A 15,434-nucleotide genomic window follows, 5' to 3' on the forward strand; every position below is an offset into this window, starting at 1 on the left:
TGCGTAGAAAGCAGGACGCACAAGGTTGAGCTCACAAGAGCAGTTTATGCAAAGTCGTCAAACAAAGTGAGATTGTGCAGACGAAAATCAGGTGAAATCGAGGGTTTCACGAAGCCCGTGTGGTGGGTATAAAACATTTCAATGCAAAGAAGAGGCACCGAATAACTGAAACTTCAAAAGCTTTGTATTCTGAAGCAAACAAGAGCCACTACGGATGCTCAACAGCGGCCTTCTTCACAATCTACTGTGAACAAGAATTCCGCAGTAAATCTGATACATCTCGTGTTTGCTATATAATAAGTTTCTCTGCCCCTTTTTACCATAACAAAAAGTTATCATGCAACTTAAATGCAGCCAAGAGCTATTCAGATTCCTAAAAAAATTATTCCAGTTGTCAAAACATTATTTCTCCTTCAGAGATCGAACACGAAACCATCTGTTATTTAAGACAGTCACCCTACCAACCATGCAAACTTGGGGGCTTCCTGTTGAAGCTTTGGAACAAATTAATTTACAAATTGAAGTTATGGGCAAGTTGTCCAGACCAACAAGAAATTCTTGAATGGAGTAATAGCCCATATACGCACTTTCTGCAAGATTACTGTCCAAATGTGCTTTGCATTACACGGATAATCATGCGCTCATGAATATGTGCGCAGTGAAAGCCGCAAACTTTAGATACCCCTACTCAGAAATGGTGTTGCAGTAACAGGCCCTTTTCCAGCTATGAGAAAAAAAGCATTGGTGCTTACGAGTGCAGAATATATTCATAACTTCAGTTTAAATGCAGGAAGCATAAAGATTATGGCTTCTCTTCAGAAATATCGTTATTACAAGGGTAAACCTATACTACTGCAGGCTTCAGTCACTGTTTCAAAGAATTTTATATCAAAATAGCACGATTATCACGAACCTAGCACGAAATTAGACCGAAACTAGAGCGATTAGTACTACTGCACAAAATTTACTATCACAATTCGGAATTAGGAAGTCAGCTTTTCTCTGCACCTTCATGCATATCGTATCACACTGATCACCGCCATAAAGTTGTCGCTCCACAGTGCCGCTCAAATTTGTTTTTTACTCTTTTATTCCAAAAATCACCAATGAATGAAACCACCTCCCCGCTCAATCACAAGCATAACCGATTTTTCTTCATTTAGAAATGCTACAGAAAACACTTTCGTTAATCCCCGTTCTTGTTTTTTTTCTATTTTCCTGTTTCCGGTATCCCTTTCTTGTATTTGTATTATGTATTCCCTCCACTCCCTTCTGTAACGCCTTCAGGCCTTGAAGGTATAACAAATGAAATGAATGAAATGAAATGAACGCAAACATGGACATTTTCTGGGCTTACTCATGCAAGCTGTGGAAATTTAGATGGTTACATAAAAAGGAATAGCTGCAAAGCCTATTTGAGTTGAAGCAAAGCTATGTTTATTCTGGCGAATCCATGCCTTGCTAATACTCGTAGGTTTTCCGGTCAAAATAAAAGCATTTTTAGAAGAAATGCAACTCAAAACTTCTTTTTTGCTTTCCCTAGTTTGGTCATACGATGTAATGGCATGTCCGATGTGGGCAACTTGACTCAATGAGGGTGAGTTACAATGTAATTACTGTCCTCTAAAATAAATATGCATATAACTAACCACAGATTGGTGAACATCCAACATTTTAATCCTCAGGTAGTGTCCAGCACGCGCTGCCTGCACGCGCTGCCTGCTGCGCGTGCATCGGTCCTTTGTCATCCTCTTTGTTCCGTGGCTCATCCAAACCACCTGACATTTCCACGGGAGGCGCAAGCATGATTTACAACAGCATAGCTCGGTGGCGGCGACGCGCTCGGAGGTAACGCTAGGAGATAACGCCGTTGGGCGTTCGCTGATCACGCGATCGCTTTCAGAGACGCAGCAGCTATACGATGTGACCGAGAATCCTGCACTTCTCGCTGCGCTAACATTTCGTATTACGGAGTATTGTAATCGTCAGACTTTTTTTTTCTACAAGCAGGGCCAATATACCTTTATCAGTTCTATTGGGACGTAACTTAAAAGCGCTTAATTTTCTCTGTCTAGTCGGAACGCTAGTGGCAGTTCTAGTTCAATTTTGTGTCGGTATTTCTTGGGGGACGCCATCGGATTAAGCTCACGCCTAAACAGATAGGCTGTTAAAAAGCACGACTATTGGCCAGGTCGAATCGCGTAGAGCCGATTTCTGGCCTGGTGGTGAACACCATAATAAGTAAATCACAAAAATGAAAGCCATGTACACTGAAATGAAATGAAATCTGGTGTACACTGGTACATGACATTTTTCTTTATTTTACTCTTCACTCCTTTCTCCTGTCGGCTCTCCACGGCTTCACCGTTTTGCGTTCCCCAACTGCTAGCGCCTTGTCAGCACGGCGGCGTATTCTGGCCGGCGCGGCTCCAACTTCACTGCTGCTAGGGATTGTTTGCCGGTATTTGGTTAAACTAGAACCTCATAGAGATTATAACCATGAATACTGAATGAATAACGGTCTCAAACTTGCCTCGAAAGCAAAACGTCAGGCTAAATAGTGTTCATATAGGCGCAGACTGTTGTATTACGCATTTATAGACATACACAGGAATTTGGGCACGAACTCCAAAACAGACTTCTAGGTACTATAAAAACACCATAAAAGCACTTCTTCACCTCTAATCCATACTTATTTATTACATTGGGGTGATAGGAGCGCAAGGAACAAAATAGGCATTTGGCCAGTCGTTTGTAAGTGTTCTGGTTGGCCTTATTCCCCTGACCTCTTCTAACAGTTCCAAGGTTTATGCTCATAGGGCATTGACAAAACTGTTACGTTTTCATCGGCCTATGAAATCTGCTGCAGCGCCATGCGGCATCGCGTTCACAACCTTTGAAATAAACGTGCTTCCGGCCGGGTTCATCGGTCAGCATCTGGACCGAGCCTCGCGCATGCGCTATCTTGGCAGAACACGACATATACTTGCAATCTTAGCGCGTTTTTGACAGTTTAGTGGGTGCCAGTGTAAAATTTTATTGTGTACAAGAATACTCAACTTGCATAAATTTACTAGGTTTATTCACATTCATTTTGTACACCGGAATCACTCCCCGTTTAATTCCATGATAGATCAAATCTGATGACTTTCTAGCTTTTTTTAATTAAACAGGAGCTGTTGTAGGCTGTATACGTGTTGTTATTGCGTCCACAAAGATCTTGAAACGCTGCGTCGCAGGCAGTTGTGGTGTTCTTAGGACCGCATATTGTACCTTTCACGCGGAGCTCGCATGAATAGTAGCTGTAGTAGGTGTCTGAAACGAAAAAAAAAATAGAAATTATGGCATTTTTGATTATGAAGAAAGAGGATAGGAAACCTAACCAAAATGTTCGCTGTTAGTCTACGACGAAATGCATAGTGAATGGCTCTACCCTTGCCCCTCGGACGACTATGACTGAAGAGTGCCACAACGGGAGAGCTAACTGGAACAAAAAGGCTACTTTCGTTAGTTTTCTTTGTTTTTACAATCGTTCATGTGAGCCTCTAAAGCTAAGCCACGTTTCTGAAAGTATAATTTCGCTCCGAAACACACAAAAAGGAGGCGAGGAAACAGGACAATTGGCTGATGTCCTTATAAAGTCGGCCAGTAAAATGACGCAGCGTTTTGGCGGACGATAATTCCTTCAAGCCCTGATATTGTCGAGAAACGGACACTCCTGAAAAATGTTACCTACAATAAAGAATGAGGTGTGAGCCTATGCAGAAAGTGGCAGCTTACGATAGCGCTTGTCTAGCCCCAGAGGTTCTCCGCATGTGCTAGAGCAGCCGAGTGAAGATCAGCCTCGTCAGCACCGAGTATCAGCCGCAAAAGATGTGCCGGTGGCTATCATAAGCTTCCACTCTGTGCGTTGACTGGTACCTGCTTCTTTGTTGTTGTTAACAGTTTTGACGACGGTACAGTGCGATCTCGAATACTCTACCAGGATACAGAGTGGTCGTGGGGAGAAGAAAACGCGAATCTTTGGTACGAGTACAGAATCATTTCCTGCAAGAAAAAAAACAATACACGTATACACCACAATTGAGGAAGAATACCAAAAGCAAAACATGAGTACAGAATCTTTTCCTGCTTTACCCTAATCTATGAATGCATCAACCTTACGCTAAATATAAACAGGGCACAGAAAACAAACTCTTCTCTTCTGTTGTGCGGCTTTGGGAAGAATGATCATGGCACACCTTTTTCGTTTCGCTGAAAAAGCTAATAACGCGGCCATAACCTTAGGGATAATGCAATCTTTTTCCTTGAGTAAGTGTCCGTGGTAGCTTACTGTTGAGAAGACGGCAAAAGCATCTTCAAGGCGTGCGGTTTTAAAGCACCATTGTCACTATCAATTGTGAGACATCCACTGATGACGCAGGCAATGAATATTTCATAATTAAATGCTAAGTGGCCATCGAGAGAAGCCCAAATGCCACTGAAGAAATACTACAGTGCATATGACGGCAGAATCAAAAGGCCGTCCATAATCTGGTGCCTTTAATCTAGGTGACCCATGCGCATACGTTACTGGATGTGGTGCCTCCTAATTAGCTTATTATGAACCGTACCCACTGCTGTAGCTCAGTGGCTAAGGCGTTGCGCTTCTAAGCATGAGGTCGCGGGTTCGATTCCCGGCAGCGGCAGCCGCTTTTCTGATGGAGGCGAAAAGCAAAAAACGCCCGTGTGTACAAGATTTCGGCGCAAGTTTAAAGATCCCCAGGTGGTTAAAATTAATCCGGAGCCCTCCACTACGGCGCGCCTCATCGCCTGCGTTACGTCGGCGCGTTAAACCCTGCAATAAATTATTGTGAACCGCAATGGACTTTAACAGACAGTGCGTCAGTCCATACCAATAATTAGCCCTGTTATGTGCAACCTAAAAGCGCGTGATTATTATTCACTGTCGAAACTTTCTTATGTATAGCATTTGCTGCAAAATTTGGCATGGATATTCGCGTATTTTTTTATTAAGTTACTTTCTTTTAGGCCATTTGCACTTAACTAAACAGATGAGGGAATAAGACATGCTGAAAAGATCTTGAGGATAACGCAAAACTTCGGGAATTAACAAACAGCCCCGTCAACATAGAAAACATGGGAATTTCCGCGCCCACTGATTCCACCCTACAACACCACTGGGAAATTAAAAGAAGAGCAGATGGACAGCAGGAACCTTCCCGCATTTAGCAGGCTGTTGTCGCAAAAGCTAACATTGGAAAGTTTACTGATGATAATATACAAACTGCTCTTCAAAAAGCACATTGGAGTTTGCGTAACGAAACAAATGAGACTGATAAAGAAATTTAAGTCATCTGTTGAAGGTAAAGCTACACAAAATGGAACTTACAAAAACTGAGGCCAAGTTAATAGTAACAATACAAAAGATCGCATAAAGTCTATTAGGTACTCTGGTAATATCTTGATGATTGATTGTAGGGTTTCACGCGCCGACGCAACGCTGGCGATGAGGGGCGCCGTAGTGGAGGGCTCCGGATTAATTTTGACCACCGGGGAACCTTTAACGTGCGCCGAAATCTCGTACACACGGGTCTTTTTGCTTTTCGCCTCCATCAGAAAAGCAGCCGCCGCGGCCGGGAATTGAACCCGTGACCTCGTGCTCAGCAGCACAACGCAGGTAATATCTTGGGTTTTCTACAAAGCAAACGCCCTAATTTTTGTCCACACAATGGCAATGGCTCGACATTCTTTATCACACAGTAACTTCTGCCGCTCACAATTCGAGACGCACGGAAAGCTCAGCTATGTGAAGTTACAGAATTTTCGTCTAATACCCTCCCCCTGATGGTTCTGCCTGAAGCAGCAATAAATATACGGTGCGCCCCCACAATAGTGACGCATGCTGGTATGTTTTACTATGTTTAACAGCCAGCGGAAATGCTTGTCTGGCGAGAGCAGCATATGTGTACAGTTAAGAGAGAGAGAGAGAGAGAGAGTAAACGTGTTTATTGCGAAAAGCAATGGGGAGGAGTTAAACGATCTCTTAGGCGTGAATCTCTCAGGTTGAAAGAGCAGAAAAAGTCTTCAAAGAGTTGTACCACGGGAACGTTCTGTGGTGTCGAGAACATCAAGAAAAGAGAAAGTGTGGGATTCTGTTCTTGGTGCAAAGAGAGACAGCAGATAATTTGAAGAGATTTTTCAGTATTTGAAAAACTTGCAACACTTCTGATTAAAGTAAACAACATGTACTGGATGTAGTCCAGGCGTAAGAACAAATCAGTAGCTTAGAGGTTAAGACCATGGACAGTTTGTACGAGGATATTTATTCCGCAATTAGAATTTACATAGCACAGCACACGATGGCGCTGGGAGAATTTGAGGCACGGGTATATGGGTAGCAACTATAGGCACTAATGTAGTGGGAAACGTTCAGTGCGGATCAAAATACCTGAGGTGATACTCTAGTTGAATTTTCATAGATAAATAACCTTGTAGTAAGAGAAGAAATGTACATTCAGTCGGCCTAACATGAAGAGTAAAAATGAACTATATTTAATTTAAATAATTACTCCTATATGCGCATCAGTTCACTTAGAAGTCTTCTAAAAAAATGCTCTGTTTCTCTGTCAAGGCGTTGTTCGAGGGTTCAAAGTACGTCATTAGAAAGGTGTAGCGGCTATTGCGTGGCTTTCTTTTTTTTTCAGCAATATTCACATTCGGTAGCCATTTTTAAAGAATGCCACAAAAGCAAAGCAGAAACGGAAGCACCATCGGCTGCGACGAGCAAATCACGCGCTGCCGCTCAGGGTTGGCGATAATTGTAGCTTTCGCAGTGCTTCCAGACGCGAAGGAAAGAGGGAAAACGTTTATCTGCAGTGCTGGAAAATCCCTTGAAGGTCATTGCTACGCGATAAATGACTTTGAAAATTGTAACGTCGAACAACCTTCCCTCTAAAAAGCATCGTTTTCAGCGTATGTTATAAAATCCTCGAGGAAGTTGACTAACCCTGGTATACACGTTGCCGGTGCTCGTGCCAACCTTGAGAGATAAATCCTCTCAATAATCAGTATAGACTAAGGTGCACTCTGTCCGAGATCTCTAATAATGAAGAGTGAACATGAATAATGAACACTGTAAAAAAAATAGCGCACAGCAAATGCCTAGTGCAGGTGATGAGTTCTGGGGCTGAAACGTCACGTGTTACTGTACACCTGGAAAGAAAAATTAGAAAAGCTAACATGACACGCGACAAAGGATGATAGGCCTAACGCTTACGGGCAGAAAACGGGCTTCTTAGATCAAGAGAAACCTCCAATAAAGGACCTCATAACTCCAATAAAGACAAAGAGATGAACTTGGGCCGGTCAAAATTTGCAAAAAAATAAAAACCGCTAACATTTCAAGGTAACAGACTGGCCACTGAGACAGAGGAAAGTAGAACAAGACCATTAATATGACACAGGGACGAAATTGACAAAAAATTGTGTATACTACTGAAGCCGACTTTAAAGCGGCTCGCTGTATAGATCTCTGTTGGATTGCAACGCGTATTACGGAGGGCTTTTTAATACGCCCAGGGTGTTATCAGAGTGCTCATATAGCGCTTATATAGCGCCTCACATGCATCTTTCAGCAATGCGTGTGCGGTTAGTAGTGAAGAAAGGTTTGACAAAACTGGGCCATCTCCACTAACGTGAAACCTGAGGAGGAGCGAAGCATGCAGAGTAAAAGTGAATTCAACGATTGTACTTGGCGCGCACTGATATCATCATATTCATCCCCAGGCTATCTACACCCACTGCAGGGCAAAGGCCTCTCCCATTATTCTGCACTCACCCCGATCCTGTGCCAAGTGTGACGAATTTATCCCCCCAAACTTCTTAATCTCCTCTGCCCATCTAACTTTCTGCCGCCCCCTGCAACGCTTGTCTTCTCTAGGGATCCACTCTGTTACCCTTAATGACCAACGGTTATCTCGCCTTCGCATTACATGCCCTGCCCACGTCCATTTCTTCTTCTTAATTTCTACTAATATGTCCTTAACACGCGTTTGTTCCCTGACTCACTCCGCTCTCTTTTTGTCCCTTAATGTTACACCTGTCATTTTCCGCTCCATTGCCTGCTGAGTCGTCATCAATTTAAGTTGAACCCTCTTAGTGAGCCTCCAAGTTTCTGCCCCGTAGGTCAGTACCATAAGATGCAGCTGTCATACACTTTCTTCTTCAGCGACAATGGTAGGCTGTTATTCATTATCTGATAATGTCTGCCATATGCACCCCACCCCATTCTGATCCTTCTAATTATCGCTGCCTCATGGTTGGGATCTGGGGTCATAGCTTAGCCTAAGTGGATATATTCGCTTACCACTTCCACTGCCTCGCCACCTACCTCAAACCGCTACCGCTGTGCTGTCCCGAGGTTATTGATCATTACTTTAGTTTTCTGCATAATAATTTTCAGGCCCACGGTTCTACTCTGTTCGCCCAGTGCGGAAAGCATGCTTGGCAATTCGTCCCCCGAGTTACTTAGCAAGGCAAAGTCATCAGCAAATCTTAGGTTAGTGAGGTATTCTCCATTAACCCTTACTCCAACCTGTTCCCAATTCAACCTTCTGAATACTTTTTGTAAACATGCTGTGAATAACATTGGGAGGGCGCACTGATATGCGACATCCCAATTTCGAGACGAATTCGAAGTCCAATTCGAAGGCCAATCTAAAATTAGGAACTTAGAAATGCAAAATTTTAAGTTAGAGTGAGTATGCAGCGAAACAGAAGCAAGCAAGCGCAAACGAAAAAGGAGTGTCCCGGTGTGTTCTTTAGTACGCGCTTTTGCCCATGGATATGAAACGTTCTAGCGCGAGGCCTTCGAAAACGAGTGTCCGGGTGTGTTCTTTTAGTACGTGCTACACTCTACCGCCAGGAGTTGAAAAACCAGTGTCCCGGTGTTTTAGTACCGTGGTCACATGAGAATACCACGACAGGAGACGACGACGACATAGAGTTGGCCAGAGTGTTGGAATGACAAATACCCAGCGTAAAGTATTGATCCACGGATATTCAAACTACAGATATCGCTTACGAGGTCTTCCAGCACTGCACAGCCATAATTTATAGTCCCGGTTTTACGATGAAAGCGAAGCTTACACAATCCAGTAAGGGAAACCTGTTACGCTACACTGTGTAATTGTCAAGAAATACATTTCCAGCTAAAAGATGACCACCGCCGAGTTCTCTATGGGTGCAAAAGAGTTCATGTAGTAACATTTATGCCTAGAGGTGCTTTTATACTTTCTAACTAAAGAGACTTTAAAAATTGCTCTTACTTCGGAAATGTTGATCATCTATTGGGGTGATTTGAAGCGTCAGAAAAACCCCACACATGTTCCTCTTATCTCTGTACACCAATTGCTCCGTATAGTCACTTTTTACTGTAAAAGAAAACATAATAAAGTTATTTTGTTAGCTCCAGACCAAATGCCCACAACACACCAAGAATAATTTCCTCGACTCTACTTTCTCACCGCCTGGAAGCAGTGCCACTGAATGGACCTGGACCACCTAAACACCCCGATCAGTGACAGTACTCCGTAAAAAAAGCACTGACGCGTCACCCCTTGAAAAATGAGGGTATGAGAAAAATGCCCAGAAGATTACTCCCTAATGAAAAATTTGGGCGCAGCGCGAGCTGCAGCCTTCTCGGATACGGCCCATATCTGCTGGATGTCAGGAAGTCATCGCGTGATCATTCAACGCAGGGCGGCGCGCGCTACTTTACTGTTATCTCGCATAGCGTCGCCTGCGCCCTCCAAAGTGTTGTTGTAAATCGCGTTTGAACCTCCCGCGCAAATGTCACGTGGTTTGAATTAGCGGCGAACGCAACAGCGTCTGGGAAAGCAGGAAAGGGAGCGCGCTCCTTGACGGCGAGACATGCATGAAACAAGAGTGCAGGGGAGGCAGTGAGAGATGACGCCATAGCCGCGCATGTCACCCCTTCCTTTTTCCCCCTTCGCCAGACGCTCCACTTCGTTTTCTTTCTGCCGTCGCTACTGCACTCGCTCACTTGGTTACGCGGACATAAACGCCAACGCAGCGAAACCCAGGTAACGGATGCCAGAGGGCCGCGCCCTAATAGCTACGCTTACCTTCATTATATTAAACTGTGCATACGTGTGTCTGCTTGTGTGTTTGTGAATGTGTGTGCGTGTGATACAGAGACAGAGTGTTAGCGCGCGCGTGTGGCCGTGCGTATGGGTAGGTGTGCGTTTATGGGTGGGGAGGGAGTTGTCAGTTACTCGATGGTTTCGGGTCGCCAAGAGTCAACAGATTTTCGCTTTACTCAACTTCGAACATTACTATTTCCACACCAAAGAGTTCGAACTACAAAGCCTTTTGCAAAGAATCAAATAGAATAGAAACGTATGTGCGAGTTGGAATTCTAACGCAACACCCACAATTCCCACACACACCCACACACACACACACACACACACACACACACACACACACACACACACCCACCCACACACACACACCCACACACACACGCACACACACACACACGCACACGGACACGCACACACGCACGCACACCGCGCACAGGAAGTAATTTTGTCGGTTTTGCGCTACTATTTTCATTACGAAATCTGTAAAGAATTGATACGACGGTTGGCAAACCCTTTTCATGAGGTAAACTACTCTGGAATACTACGACGCATCTTGCCATAATATTAGGCTCTTCTATTCTATTCTTCTATATCCGCTTATATTTACTCCGCAACGATATTAGGTATATTCCACAAAGCTTTTCCAGGATTTTTAATTCTTATTGAAAATATGCGCATTTTTTAGGGTTCCTTAAGCCTGTATCCTGTTTTAAATGTCTGGTCTGAGTGTGGGACCTCTATATACACGAGAAGTTTATATGCCGGGTGTCCCCGTACGACGAAGGGTTTCATGTTATGTCACCGAAGTAGCGCCAAAAAAAAGCTTGGCGCGCCATTTTGATTCTCCTCTTCGACATTGCTTCACTTTAGAATGAGAAGAAAACCGAAAGTAAAAACTCAACGGGGCAAACTAACAACCAAGCAAGGGCCGGTAAGAAAATGGGGAAGGAAGCGGATCCGGTTATGGGGGCTGAAAGTATGTAAAAGAAAGTCATTAGGAGCCCACAAAGCCGGTAAACAAAGGATTATTTTTCTGATAACTCTAAAGGTGGTTCGTTGCTTATTTTGGTCTTAGCTGCCTTCTTGAACACAAAGGCCCCACAATGAGGCGCGTGTAACCTGTGCAAAATGTACGGAAACCATTGTCTAGATAGTAAGAGAATGCGTGAGAATTTATTCACAAGGAAAGTGTATTTCCTCTTGCAGCACTGGCTTTTACCGATGAGGGAAGTAATAACTGGTTTGCAGTTATTATATAAGGCAGTGAACAGATTCATGGAATCATTTCAAATGATAGCACATTGCCAACGACATCAACAGCATATTCCTTACTGTCATCATCATTGTCACATTATCACTAACATTTTAACACTGATAGAGCAACACTATCAACAACAACACGTCACAGTGATCAAAGGCAGTGAACAATATTCACTGAAGAAAGCGATCACGAAATTGGTTGAAAAAGTAGGAAAGAGGCAGATGGAGGGCCATCAGAACCATATTTAACGTCAGGTCTTTATCTCAGGTGCAATATATGCAGGAGTTACAAAAGATAAGCGATTGTAGATGCGAAAATTACTCAGGCAAGATGGGTGTACCGTCACCCCGATTCTAAGAAAAAGCGAATTGCGACAATCGTCAATTGCCGCCTGATGGCGTGTTTAAAAATACAGCACATAAACTCAACACAAATATGAAAGCAGTGTACCTCATAAATACCTCACAAGAAGCTAGATCCTAATTTTTTTCAAAACGCAACAAACACGCAGCTTGCTATATAATCAGTTGAGTTAGAATGTGAGTTGAAAATTTTAATGGTGTGTGACATTTTCACGAGCAACCAAAACTGTGCATAGCACACCCACAAAGCAACAAAATATAAATGGGAAAAAAGTCGATTTACCTTCATTACTAACTTGCATCATGGTAGGCCCAAACCAAGGGTTTAAGTCGTAAAAAGATCCTCTAAGCGGCTCACTTGGTTTCTGGTTCAACCTTAAAGGCAAAAATTGCTGTTACTTAAAGGCATTCAGTGCGCACATCACCACGAAAAATGATAGCGCCTACCCGGTGTCCGTGGTATTTCTTAAGAAGTAAACTTCTTTGTGCGTCTCGTACATCGGGTTGTCAACCTTGCAGAAAACATTCTGCAGTGTCGTTGATATTGTCCAAATGTACCGGCTCGTGTTGTAAAACTGATGGGTTATACAAAGACAACGTGTTAATTACTGCGAACATAGCGACTTATTTTACGACGTATAATCTCATGGTGTAAACAAATAATTAAAGAAATTCCCGCGCCTTCCCGCGAGGGGAACACGAGTAAATGCAGAGCATTGGGGCCTCAATACTGATTGAAGGCAGTGTTGCTTCCATCGCTTCGTCCGTAATGCTGGAGTAGCAGACACGAGTAAACGTGGGCACGAGCGTCAACCAAGGAAGGAAGGAGCAACGCAGTGACTGAAACACGAGCGACCGCTAGCCGCTATATTTGCAGCGCGCGCAGTAGAGGAAGAGCAGTACGGGGGGAGAGCGCGCATGTGCAAGCAGCGCGCGCCCTTCCACGCCCCACCGCGCTGCTTTGTTATTTGTTCCTGGATTTTGTTCCTGTTGTTATTTTTTTCTGAATTATTTTGTTCCTGGACACCTTAAATATTTCGCACTGTATCACTGGTAGTTTTCTATCCAAATATGCGGATGTATTATTGCAAGTTTACAAAATAAGTTTTGTTTGTGCATCTGCCGCTAGTTTTGGAAGCACCTGTTCTCAAGACCCTTTGAGCTCTTTTCAGCCTCGGGAGTACCTGCACAATTTTTTTATGAATGTACAGTCCAAATTAGACACTTGTAGTGAGTTAGTTCTTCTCACTCACATGTTTGCACGTTTATTTTTTCCAAAAAGCCCCTCTACTTGAGATTCTTAAGCAGCCTCCCGATGATTTTGAGCATATCGTTATGACTTATCCAGTTCAGAAACAACCTTGTCTCGTGTTGTAGTTCAGCCAACTGGTTTCGATCTAGCCCAAGATTTTTTTTATGCGCAGCCGGAACAATTTTTTACGACAGTGTGCATATGTATAGACTTTACTTTGCCGACTCCGAATATTCATTCAGTAACAAACACTTTACCCTCAACGCGCTTCAACTCATTATTTTGTTAAAGAGAGTGAGTTCAAAAAGAAGGAGTGTCAAAAATAATGAGTGTCAAGGAACGACTTTTTTCAAGAATGAAGAGTCTTTTTCAAGTCCACTGCTGTCAAGAATACTTAAGTGGCGGTCAATAAATCCTCAGTATGAGATAGGTGATTTCCGAGATCTGTCCCAAAAATAGTAAGCATTTTTCACTGCAGAAACGTGAGGATACAGCATAGCACGATGTATCACTATGCGACAACCTGACAACCTGCTAACCGACGCAGGACATAACATGGGCAGCAGGGGCGGGGGGTGGGGGTTATTGTGGTACGCTTTTTTTTTTTTGAAAGCGCTGAAAAATGTTCACAATATATTATCCGAAAAATTGTGCATTTGTCATTGTTGTGACCCATAACGTTTCAGGTTTAAAACGGTTCTCTCGGTTCACTCATTATGTTTTTGTTTTGTTTTTTAACTCATCTTTACAGAGTTCGAACAAGAAAATAAGAAAATACTGCAAAGACCCACAAATATTTAGGAATTACGTCATTTTAGCTTACCCATGAATCTTTACCGCACAGATGCTCATTCCGACCCTAGCCAGAGGAACACGCGTATTATCTCCCCAAACAATGTTTCGCTTGCAGAGTGGCGCCAAAGCTCTAATTTATCCAGTATTCCTCAAACCAGCCAGGACCTTTTCTTTCTTCTCCTGCAACCGTTTAACATGCTTTTTCTGACCATGCGGAGATGGCACAAGCGTCCGAATTACTGATCAAATTAAAACAAAAATATCAAGAAGCATGGGTACCTTATAAGAGAGCGTAGCAAACATTCTTAATGTCATAAAAAAGCACCAAGAAACGGCGTTTGACAAATAGTTTAGTGTCTGCATACAGGTAGTTCAAGGGAACATAGACGTTTCAAGAAAATTTGAAATGTTCCTATTTCTGCAACAAAACAAATATTCATCAATCAGGGTGCTATAGGCTACCTGAACATCTTTTTCTTTTTTTCGGAAGAAAGGAAACAGTTTAAACAATTAGGCATGTCAATATACCCGTTCATACGAGGTTCCGTGGCTAAATGCTGAGAGTTAACTTTGTTTGGCATTCCCAGCGCAATCCGAATTAAGTTTCTTTTCCTTAAAATCCGTATAAAAAGAACAGTCGTAGCAAAAAAAACAGCAGCTGTTCCTGAATACTCAAGAAAAACTGTACTACTATCACAACAATGCTAGCACTGAGCTCTGCGAAGACGTTTTTCTGAACGCTGTGCGCCACCTTTGAACGCTGTGCGCCACCTATACTTCTAATATTTATGGACATTGCACATTGAAATCTGGTAGGGCATTTTTGCCCAAATGCCACACGTTGCGCACAAGGACTAACTCTTCTCAACCCATGGTTAGATATGCCAAATTCTAGTATAGAAAACACTTGTTTCGTTCCAACCTGCCGCAGGTCTACCAAGGGGAAGTAAGGCAACACCCCTGAAGAAGATTCTCCCCTTGCAACAGGAACAATTAAAATTCCAAAAGCTGGCAACCACACAGGCAGCATGTTGGTAGTATGGTCACTCACTCATCGTTAGGATTTATAAGCCTAGTCCATCCACTTCGAAGTTCACATGGTATTTTCAGCCGCTACTACATAATGGCAAAGGCCAGTGCGCTGACAACTCCACCAAGTACAGCAGATCCCGTAAGGCCAGTGCTCACGACACAGCTCAGGACATCTTGACAATCCTCCTCGAACAAAAAAGGCGTTTTTTTTTGTAATGACCATGTCTATGCTTTGTGGCTGGAACAAAAGGGATGAACTTCAATTTTTGAAACAGCGGAATTAGCCCTCCGTATTCAGTGAAGTTGACGTCATCCAGAAATAAAGGGACGCAAATACAGAGCAGGAAAACTCAAGTATAGCTATGTATTTACAATTTTTGCGTTTTTATGCGGTTACTAACTTTTGGACCGAAAGCAAGCAAGCACCAAAATAATTTTAGAGCAACTTTTGCTAGAGCTGTTTGACATACGACATCTTATACTTAAGTGCTTTAGTCTCGGCCCTTTGTGTAACATCATTTTTGTAAAAATTACGCCTAAGTATTCAAAGAAACGTTACGTAA

General features: G+C 43.1%; 1 long non-coding RNA gene across 1 annotated transcript; it reads right to left on the reverse strand.

Moving 5' to 3' along the window:
* Positions 1 to 9,329: 9,329 nt before the first annotated feature.
* On the reverse strand, positions 9,330 to 14,894 carry LOC144141626 (uncharacterized). The gene is made up of 4 exons (XR_013316655.1): positions 14,762 to 14,894; positions 12,240 to 12,367; positions 12,076 to 12,167; positions 9,330 to 9,434 (listed from the first exon to the last, which is right to left on the reverse strand). It is a non-coding gene; the product is annotated as an uncharacterized LOC144141626 (long non-coding RNA).
* Between the last annotated feature and the right edge of the window lie 540 nt (positions 14,895 to 15,434).

Source organism: Haemaphysalis longicornis, unplaced genomic scaffold (genome assembly GCF_048455015.1).
Source record: "Haemaphysalis longicornis isolate Haplotype H1 unplaced genomic scaffold, Haemaphysalis longicornis Haplotype H1 scaffold_6, whole genome shotgun sequence".
In the NCBI taxonomy this organism is placed as follows: Eukaryota; Metazoa; Arthropoda; class Arachnida; order Ixodida; family Ixodidae; genus Haemaphysalis; species Haemaphysalis longicornis.